We start from the raw sequence: 11,330 nt of genomic DNA, 5'->3' as shown, positions 1-11,330 counted from the left end.
GGATGGGTTTTCTACAACAATTTCATCTTGTCATCAGATATAAAAAGGGCATACACAATAAAGTTGCGGACATGTTGTCCAAACCAATGATAAATGCATCTACTATACTTAAGCATAATTCAGTATTGCATGAAAGCTACATTGAACAATTTGCTAAAGATATAGATTTTAAAGATGTGTATGCAACTTTAAGTCAAGGCAAACAAGTAGGAGAATAGGACAGTCACGATAAGGACCAGCTCTTGTATCATTTTGGGAAGCTATGCATTCCACAAATTGAAAGAGTAAAGATAATTCAAGAAGCACACACTTCTCTAATATCAGGTCACTTTGGTGTAAGTAAAACAGTTGCACAACTGCAAAGATTTTGTTATTGGCCAAAAATGAATGAGACAGTTTCTAGATATGTAAGAGGGTGTACCATGTGTGCTAAAAGCAAGCTTGGTAATAGAAAACTACGCTTTTACACTCCATTATCAGTTCCTTCTCATCCTTGGGAAAGTGTTTCCATGGACTTTGTTGGAGAAATGCTTAAATCTAGGAAAGGTCATGACTATTTATATGTTGTTGTAGATAGGTTCAGCAAAATGTGTATTTTAATACCTTGTAACAAACAAATTATAGTTGAACAAACTGCAAAGTTGTTCTTTTATCATGTATGGGTTCATATTGGATTACCCACTTCCATTATATCTTATCGAGATACCCAGTTTGTTGGGAAATTTTGGTTGAGTTTGTGGGAATTGATGGACACCAGACTAAAAAAGAGTACATATTTTCATCCACAAACAGAAGTGGTCAATAGGACAGTGATCCAATTGCTCAGAGGTTATTGCAGCAAGCATCCCAAGATTTGGGATGAACATTTATGTTATGTGCAACATGCTTACAATCGAGCTAAACATTCTTCTATGCAGAGATCTCCTTTTGAGACCTATTTTGGTTTCACACCAAGGTCTTCCTTGGATTTTGTCTTTGGTAAAGACACAGCAGTTGATGGACACAGTGATGCGGACAAGGCAACCAAGTTCATTGAACAAATCCAAGAGATTCATTGGGTAGTACAGGAACAGCTGGAAAAGAGCCAAGACAAGTACAAGCCAAGGCATGACAAGCATCAGATGGAGCATAGTTTCCAAGTTGGTGATCAAGTCTGGTTGTATATCAACAAAGACAGAATGCAAGGTAAAGGTAAGAAGCTGAAGCCAATAAGGTATGGACCTTTCAAAATACTTGAGAAAATCGGTGAGAATTCTTTTCACCTTGATTTACCAGCTTACATGCACATCTACTCAGTTGTTAATGCAAACAACTTGAGACTATTTGAACCTTCATTAATTGAACATCCCGTAGAGCAGAGTCAATTGACTTATATTGATGATCTGTTGCCTGAATATCTTAATGAGTTGTAGGAAGATACAATTCTGGACAGGAAGGTGAGGACCACGCGTAGAGGAGATGTTGAGTACCTCAGGGTTGGACTCTAAGGTTTAAAGCCAAGTAGTGTGAAATGGATAGAAATTGAGCAAGAAAGGAATCTATAACCTCACCTGATTGATGCTTAAAAGAAAACCAACTTTTGGTGGTCCAAAAGATTTTTCAATGGGAAGGTCGTGATCCGAATTGGATCCTCAACACTCTCTAAGTTTTCATGATTGTTTCAAATTATGCCAAAAGATTCAAGTCTTAGAAAAAAATCAAGCTATCAGAAGGAATCCTCATGACAGTTGATGTTGTGGCCAGAGCAGAGAAATGAGGACCCTCGATCGAGCGTGTAGACCGTTGGTCCATGGTGACACGTGCTGGAACCAAAGTGGCGAAACCGGAGGCTAATTCAAGAAATGGGGGTAGATTCTGATACGAAATTAATGCTAAGCACTAATCGCGTATCGCACTCAGTGAAGGAAAGCCCCGAAGTGCTCGAAACTGAAATGACAATGAAATGCAAAAACGTAATGCATTCGGTTCCATAGTGTGGGATTCCCCAAATCGACAGGATATCGGAAGACCTCGAGGTGGTTAGCAGTTTTGACTAAGTCCTGCCCGATGCCACACATCGAGTGACACGTGTCCGACAGATGAGAGAGAAAACGCCTGCATTGGATGGGTAAACGTCATGCAACTTACTCGCCCGATATGGACGACAACAGTAGGATCTGGGGGGCCCACATCAATGGTGGAGGCGCATCCTAATAAATGACTAGATTTAGTGAAGTTATAAAGAAAGATTACAGGGGATTTGAAGACTGACATGGATGATGAGTTGGCAAAAGGTTCGTGCTCACGGGCGATCTTGAAGCAAACTAAAATAAAAACCATTCAAATACGATTCAAGGAATCTGACACACTCAGCTCAGTAGGAAACAGGTGGACACCTCCCTCCGAGGCATTACCCAGTGATGATGATGCAGAGCAGAGGAATTTGAATGAATAGAGGCAGGGAAACTAGAAGGTCAGGAAGCAGAAATGAACTATCAAATAAAAGAGTGGCTTTAAAGCCATGAACTGACAGAAGTAGAGAATAGAGGAGTTTGTTAGACGCAGAAAGCTAAGAGAAGAGAACAGAGAGTAGAAGTCGAGCTGACCTGAAGGAGACATCAAGCTAGATAGAGCTAGAGAGAGTCAGAGAGTATGTGTACTCCAGAGAAGGATTGAGAGGTTCAAGAAAACTCCTCGGCATAGGCTTGTCATACTACTGTGACCAGTAGAGGTCGTGTTTCAGTAAGGAGAGTCTATGTACTCCAGTCCTACTATGTTTTATCTGTTTAGTGAGACTCGAATTTAGCTCATTGTTATAAAAACTCTACTTGAAAACATAATAGAGAGGCCACGACTGAAGGCTGGACCAGGAGACATAGCCCAGGAGCATTGGGTGAACTCCTTATTAAACTTGTTGTGTTTACATATTTGACTGTTATGTTTTCTCTAACTGCCTCAGTGTCTATGTATTCTAGCAATCTTATTGGTCCATTGCATAAAGTAACATAGGCACATCCATGCACATGAGTCTGTAATACCTTTAATTCTTTGTCCTGGATAAAATCCAGATCAATTGCTTCAGGTGAGACTTTGGTATGCACTCTGCGTGTTGATGCCGAAAGGGCCAGTAGTGTAGGGATTTGTTTGGCTAACTAACATTGAACCTGGATCAGGCCCCATGTAGCCAACAACTTATCAGATACAGAAGTAGTGACTAAATCAACGAAAAACTTAGGATTCATAAACAGTCGACAGCTCAACACAAAAATTCTAAAGATGAAAAGTATTTTGTGTTGGACAACCACTCATAATTTATAGGCGAATTCAAATTCAAATTTGATGTTCCCCGCAAAATCTATTCATAAACGCTGATTTGGCATCATATCTCCAAATATTTCAGCCTTAAATGCCTCAAATGCCTTAAATTCCGCCCTTGCTCCTCTTAACCATCTCCTGGTGGTCAAATCATGAATAGTGACTGTAATAGTTACTTTCTGGCTACGCTGCACGGTCTCTCCTCCTATAGCGCATCTCCCTTTATGATTCTTCTGGTACTATGACATCATTCGTTTTCGTACAGCCCCCCTGTCATTTGGCTCTATAAACATGGTAGTGTAGTTTATAGACCCATGCCTCCTTGCAGTTGCAGTTGGTCCAGATCCCTAGTGTATGGCTTCAATCAGCTTCCATTTACCCTTCCCATAAATGGATCTACATTCAACTTCACGAGCTAAACTACTCCACCATCTCTAATCTCTTTGGTAACATACAGCCCCATCCAGTGCATTTGAAATTTTTGTAGAAAAGTTTTAAATTTATTGCTATATAATAAAACCAAATCATTTACCTTGAAGTTGCTAAGCTTGATGTGCCAATCGTGCCAAGATTTTTCACATTCCTTCTGAACCTGATGATGGAATCCAACCAAAAACCTATCTTCCTTGAGCTCCATTAGCTATGTGAGCCGATCTTCTAAGGCTCTGCAAAATTCCATTCCTATGAAAGCCTTTATGCATAGACTAGGCATGATATACTCCATAGGCATTAAACCTTCCACACCATAGACCAACTGAAAAGGTGTCTGACCAGTGAGATTTTTGCAAATAGTTATATATGCACATAACACTGTTGGTATGCACACATCCCAATTGTTGTGTTGCGTTATATTATTTCCATGAATATATGATTGCGTAGCAACGGGGTCATAGGGTATTTGAAGGGGGCGGTTAGCTCCCCTCTACAGGGTCTAGGACAACGCCTCGGGGAATTTTTTTTTGGACCCTATATTAGGTGGGCGGACCTAACTATGGTTTTGTGCATGGCTTTCACACATGGTTTTGGGCATGATGATTTTCGGTCCATGGTATTGGATGCTTCAGCATGTATATATATATGTATTGTAACATTGAAAGGAACATAATGAAAAATCAATCTGGTAGTCCTGGTTTTGGGATCCAGGGGAAAATATCAATGTATATTTGTTTTATGTGTTATGCTCTCACTATTGTTTATTTTATGTGTTTTAAAATTCGTATGCAGGTAATTTCTGTACGGGTTTAAAACCTACATTTGGTATCAGAGATGTTGTGGATTCAAAGGGATGCCTTTATTGCTGAGGGGTTTCACTCGGGCCTGTGGTAGACCCTGTTCAGTAGGAGATCTACGAGATGGATTCTAGTGGTGAAAGAGGATGGCGAGCAGTGGAAAGATGGAGATCAAGAAATTTAATGGTCACTATTTTGAGTTGTGGAAACTCAAGATGGAGGATCTGTTGGTGGATAAATATTAGTGGATCGCGGTAGATCCGGGTACTAAACCAATGAGAGTGCCTGATGAAGTATGGAAGAAGTTGGATCAAAGGAAAAAGAGCACAATATGATTGTGCGTTTTAGATTTAGTATTGCTAAATGTATCAGGGGAAGCTACGACAAAGGCTTTGTGAGACAAGTTAGGGACGTTGTGCCAATCTAAGTCTCTTGTGAATAAACTTTTCTACGGAAAAAAGCTATATAACCTGAGGATGAAAGATGGAGACTTGGTGACAGAGAATCTGAACACATTTAATACTGTGGTAAGTCAGTTATTATCTGTTGATATTAAAATTTCAGATGAAGATAAGTGCATCAGTTTGTTGTGGTCTCTACCAAATTTGTGGGATAGTCTGGTTATTGCAATAGGTAGCAATGCAATTGCCTTGGAGTTTGATGAAATAGTCTCATCCTTGTTGACAGAGGAGATGCGATGGAAAAATATGGAGAGCCATAATGGTGATGCCTTGTCTGTATGAGTACAGTCCCAGAATAGAAACAAAAATAAGTCTTTGAGTGGGATATCTAAATCTCCAGGAAAACCTTTGAAGGTGTGCTGGATATGCGAAAAGGAAGGGCACTACAAAATGGAATCTAAATCTAAAGCTCTTGACAAAGGAAATGGATTTTATGATGCTCCTTTTGCAAAGGTGAAAACCACCTCAAATGAAGGTGGGGATGTGTACTGGCTTCTTCAAGTACACATGTAGATCATGAGGCATGGTTGATTGACTCAGGTGCATCCTTTCACTTCACTCCCCATAGAGAGTGGTTCTGCGAGTATGAGAAATATGATGGTGGTGATGTCTTCTTAGGGGATGATAGGAAGGTTAGAATCATTGGTCATAGAAAAGTCAAATTGAAGTTGCAAGGTGGAAGGATTAGAAAACTTTCGGGTGTTTTGCATATTCCTGCATTAGCCAGAAATCTGATTTCTATAAGCAAGCTAGATGATGCAGGTGTAAAAACAGTGTTTTAGAAAGATAGCTACAAGATGGTTCAAGGAACACTGGTATTAATGCAGGGAGTTCATATTGGAACTCTCTACAAGCTGCAAGGTAGCACTGTTATTGATGGGTGCAACAGTTCTGTGGTTCCTAAAAGTGGAGCAGAAAATCTAATGGTCTTTGGACAAAATACCATGTTGTGGCATCAAAGGCTTGGAAATATTAGAGAGAAGGGCCTTTGAATACTTCATGTTAAAGTTATGGTAGAAGGTATGACTAATAGCTCTCTGGATTTTTATTTTTTTGAAAATTTTGTATATGGGAAGTAGAATCGGGTGAGTTTTTCCTCTGGTGGTAAGGGGGCGAAACAAATATTAGAGCTTGTGCACAGTGATGCGTTTGGACCTGTGAAGGTTCCATCACTGGGTAAGTTTTTATACTATGTATCATTTATAGATGAATTCTCAAGGAATACATGGATATATTTCCTCAAGAAGAAATCTGAAGTCTTTGACAGGTTTAAAGAATTTAAGACTCTGGTGGAAAACTAGACAGAGAAGAAGATAAAGGTGCTGAGGACAGATAATAGTGGAGAGTTTTGCAAGAAGGAATTTGAAGAATTCTATAAGAAGTGTGGTATATAACAGTAGAAGGCTACTCCATACAAACCTGAGAAAAATGGAGCTGCAAAAAGAATAAACAAGATGTTGATGGAAAGGGCAAGAAGCATGCTCAATGGTGCCAGGTTAGGACAACAATTCTGGGCAAAGGCGGTGGAGACAACATGTTACCTGGTGAATAGATCACCTTCATCAGCGTTGGAGGATAAGACTCCACACGAGGTATGGACTGGTAAGAAACCCTCTCTTTCACATATAAGGGTATTTGGATGTGATGCATATGTACATGTTCCAAAGGAGAAAAGAACAAAGTTGGATAGTAAATCTAAAAATTGCATCTTTATTGGGTATGAGGATGGTTTAAATGGTTATAAACTTTGGAACCAAGTAACAAGGAAGGTTGTGTACAACCGAGATGTAGTATTCATAGAGGTGAAAGATTTTATTAAACATGAAGTCCAACCAAAGGAACCTGAGAAGATAGAGTTTGAGCTAAAGGAGGAAGAATCAGACTCTACAGCAAAAGAGGAATCAAAAGATGAACATCCACAAACTCCGATTGTGAGAACATCATTTCGAGAAAGAAGGCAGCTAGAAAGTTATAGTCCATTTGCTTTCTATTCAAATTTTTCTTTATCTATTACTGATGATGATCCCAGAACTGTGAAGAAAGTAGTAGATTCAAAGGATGGAAAACTCTAGAAAGAGGCCATGGTTGATGAAATGGCATCTTTGAACAAAAATGAGGCTTGGGATCTGGTGGAGTTGCTGAATGGAAGGAAACCCATTGGCAGCAAATGGGCATTCAAGAATAAGACAAATGCAAAAGGAAAGGTGGAGAAATACAAAGTTCGATTGGTAGCAAAAGGTTATTCCTAGGTGCCAGGAATTGATTTTGGTGATATTTTTTCTCCTGTTACCAACGTAGCTTTTATTAGATTACTTTTATCTGTTATCGCTGATTTTGATTTTGAGGTATAATAGATGGATGTGAAGACACCATTTCTTCATGGGGATCTAGAAGAAGAGATCTACATGAAGCAACCTGAAGGATTTGCAGTGAAGGGTAAGAAAGAATTGGTATGCAAGTTAAAAAAGTCTATATATGGGTTAAAATAGTCACCAACGATGTGGTATAAGAAATTTGATACATTTATAAGGGGACTTGGCTTCACCAGAAGTGTTATCACAAAATCAAGCACTGAAGGCTGCCAATCAGCAAGATTCTGTGTAACTATTTCAAACTAGGCTTTGGACTAAGGCTTAGCCTCCTTAGTCTGAGAGGGCTCTCTCACAGATTATGAATATTGACTAATTACAAGAAAAGATGGCTAACTCTTATAAGACACATGAAAAATAGTTGGCTCGACAACATTGAACTGATTCCCATTGGGCTTATGGAGTCTCTCATATCTCAGCAAACAAAAACACTATCTTTTCATAGAAGTCAGGGCACTTTACATCTATATGTTCAAACATAACTTTGAAACCACAGTTTGCCAAGGCATACAGGAAGTCAGAGCATGATTCATGAGTTCTGAGTGATTATGCATTAACAAAACTGTAAAAGAAACTTAAAGAAAGAATACCATCACACATTTGAACAAGAAGATCCATTGTGAATCCTGAGAATAAAACACAGTCATTTGCATTACTGCAATTTGTTTATACATAAACCAAAAACAGTCTTCTCCAAAACATCCAACCCCTATTACCTCACTCTCTTAGCTATTTATAGAGTGCTTATTCTATCTCATTCGAGCTTCCACCTCCAGCATGAGGGGAGCTCGATGATTGCCATTAATTACTCCTATCCGCTATTGAACTAACCTATTAAATACAGTCAGCACTAACTGAAGTTCTAAAAGGTTCTAATTTAATTATAACTTTAATTCTATCTTCTTCGTAGAAGATTCCTCCTTGCAGCTTTGACACATGGCTTCCTTTCCGTTTGGCTGAGATGGCTGAAATGAACAGTTAATGCTTCATGCTGGTTTTGGATACTGGATGCATCAATGGTTCAATAGTATTCGGATAAAACCCCTGCTTTTCCGGTCCTTGTCTTCCACCACTCTCCGAAAATGTAGCAGCATGTCTCCAACTCTTTAACACCCCAAAAATGATGAGCATCACCATATTCCCAAATGCGCTGGAGGCTTTATTGATTGAACAAGTGTCTCTCTTTCAAAATTCCCGTTCATATTATCAAAATAGCTGCTCTGCGTTTAAAATCACCACCTACAACAGTTTCGTAGCGCGCTACGAAACTGCTGTGTGATTTAAAAAACACAGTCTTCCTCTAAACTCCTCACAAAATTGAATAGCTGCTGTTGCCTTTCTTCAGTTTCACCTTTGTCCTTGAATTTGTTCATGTATCTCAGGGTACGTGCTGCCTCATCCACAAGCTCAACTGTCCACTCTCACTCATTCGAAATGGCAGGTTAAGATATCCAATTGAAACGCATATTACAACGTCAAATAATTGTAGAAGCCTTCTCTTTAGCTCCAATGACACATTGCCAACAGACTGAGATTGCATGAAAATACCCTTCTCTAAAGTACTAGAAATTGCAATGAAGTCTATGACAACATGAAAGGCCTGAAACCCTTTCATTTTGCCTGTGATGCGCTTTCCACCTCCTTCTGTTTTTAAGTATGCTAAAATTATAGATATAATGAATCCATTCAAACAATCAGGTCCATTGATAGAATTTCTCTGTCTAGCCCAAACTTTAAGTAATAATAATGCTTCCACAAAAGTTTCTTGATCCAGAAATGTTCTTTTTAAGGATAATACTGTTGGAATGATCCGTATCACAAAGTCATTTGCAGAAGTTTCTGTGACTTTTCAGAAGCATCATCTTTCTGTGTCTTTCATATGGAACTACTGCTACGTGCACTGGCTATGTTTCGAGCAGGTGAGGGAATCACAATATTGACTTCACCCCTCCAAGCTGCATCACATCCTCTTGCAGCAGCAGTTGCAGCACATGCTTCTCTAGCTTCTATCTCTGCTTGGCTCTCTTGTACAAATGGGTGCTCCAAAAGTGCAGGCCAAGTCAATCTATTCTGTGAAACCTTGTTCAAAAGACCCTTCAAAAAACTTTTGAAATTAGGGCTGATATTGTCTGGATATTTAACTGGGTCCTTAACAATGTGCCGAATAAGCGTATAGACAAACTTCGTATAAAAAGGAGGTTGACCAACAAAAATCTCGTATAAGATTACACCAAGTGACCATAGATCTGCTGTATGATTGTATGGTTGTTCGTGTACTAGTTCAGGAGCCATATAAAGCGGGGTCCCTTTGATTGAACGAAGCACCATTGTATTGCAAGACATAGCTCTTGCAAATCCAAAGTCGCAAAGCTTGACAACACCTCCAGCACCAATAAGAATATTTTGAGGCTTCATATCACGATGTATAATACGATGAGAATGGAGATAATGAAGTGCCCGCGCCAGTTGCTTAGCAATAGCCTGAACTTATGCTTCAGGAAGTCATTTGTCATCTTCAAGAATCTCCAATAGTTCACCCTGTGCAAATTCTGTGACAACACAAAACTCCTGTGGACTTTCAAATGCATCTAGCATCTCTATGATATTTTCATGCTTCAGCTGTCGTAATATCTCAATTTCCTGCCTGAGATTGTCATTGTCTTTTTCACTCTTTCCATGCTTTAAGATAACTTCATAGCAACTGTCTGCCCTGTGTACTTGTGCCTGCCTTTGAACACCTTTCCAAAAGAACCTTCACCAACTAACTCTACAACATGATAATTTTCCACGCCCATCTTACAAATTATTGAAAATGGCGGAGATAAGTTCCTTGCAGCAGTAAGAGACCTTCGTCGAATGAACAGAGAATGAGTGGCCCCGTTCGGTGATCCGGAGGGTGCGTAGGATCAGATCGGAATGCAAACCCAGCCATCAGTAAATCTACAGCATCTTCAGCAGCTACATACAGTATGCCCCACCGCTTCTACCAAGCTATTTCTGAACCCTTCTTGTTTGGGACTAACACCCCTTTCCTTAGTTTGCTTCCGCTTCAACATTCGAAGCGACAGAGGCAATCCTACACCATTTGCCTTTTTTTCAAAAGTTACAGGGGAAATTCTACTAACGTTTATGCCCTCATAGAAAGCAGCTATATCAGTAGTGAAAAGACGAGGCATGCACCACGGCTTAGGGTAAACCATTTAACCTTATACTTGTTAATGTTTAAAACCACCGCCAGTTCAAGGCCAAAGTATCCTCCACCAACAATCACAGTTGTGCATTCTTGGCTAATGTATATATGGGAAGAATGAGGATGAAGCATCCGACCATCTTCTTCATCAGATGCATCACCAAGGCGTGCAATTGCCTCAAAAAGAGATTTCTCATGCTATTTTAGTGCCGCCTTAGCTTTCTCTACATTGGTAGGATCAAGATGATCACCTCTAAAAACCCTTTCCACCTCCTTGATAAGCTTGTCAGTCTCCCGTAACTCAATACTAACAGGTTCCTTGCTGCGTGTACCATTTTGAGAAGATCCATAGCCCTTTGAACTCTGCCACATACAATGCAACTTAGAGAACCAGCCTTCCCCTGCTTCCACTTGTTTTGCTATAATGTCAAACTCAGACAACTGTGCTGTAATGCTTCTGCCAGCAAGCGGAAAGGCATCTAAGCTGAAATAATGCTTTTAATGTTTGATGCATTCACTTTTTACAAGCCCATGATATTTTTACAAAGAGCATCCCAAGACATACGTTGATATTCCAAGCTGCTTTTATCTTATAAATCCTTTCATCATTTGCGCCAGCTTGAAAGGAGGAACATAAACACCGCCACTTCTTCCAAGCGCTTTTTCAGTGTTTCTAACTCCCTCTTTCAGAACTCTGTTCAATAGGCATGCTAGGATTTTGGGTCTCCACTGAAAACTCGATCAAATCCCCAATTTCGTAGCACGCTATGAAATCACCTAAACAAGT

General features: G+C 39.7%; 1 pseudogene; it reads right to left on the bottom strand.

Annotated features, from left to right (window-relative positions):
- Positions 1-9,228: 9,228 nt before the first annotated feature.
- LOC149180521 (serine/threonine-protein kinase TIO pseudogene) lies at positions 9,229-9,768 on the bottom strand (annotated as a pseudogene).
- Between the last annotated feature and the right edge of the window lie 1,562 nt (positions 9,769-11,330).

The sequence above is a fragment of the Pinus tabuliformis genome, chromosome 3_2, assembly GCF_031772625.1.
Source record: "Pinus tabuliformis cultivar Carrire ecotype Pingquan chromosome 3_2, CPIR1, whole genome shotgun sequence".
Taxonomy (NCBI): domain Eukaryota; kingdom Viridiplantae; phylum Streptophyta; class Pinopsida; order Pinales; family Pinaceae; genus Pinus; species Pinus tabuliformis.
Note: the sequence above shows the minus strand (reverse complement) of the source record. Positions and strands in the feature narration are given on the sequence as shown.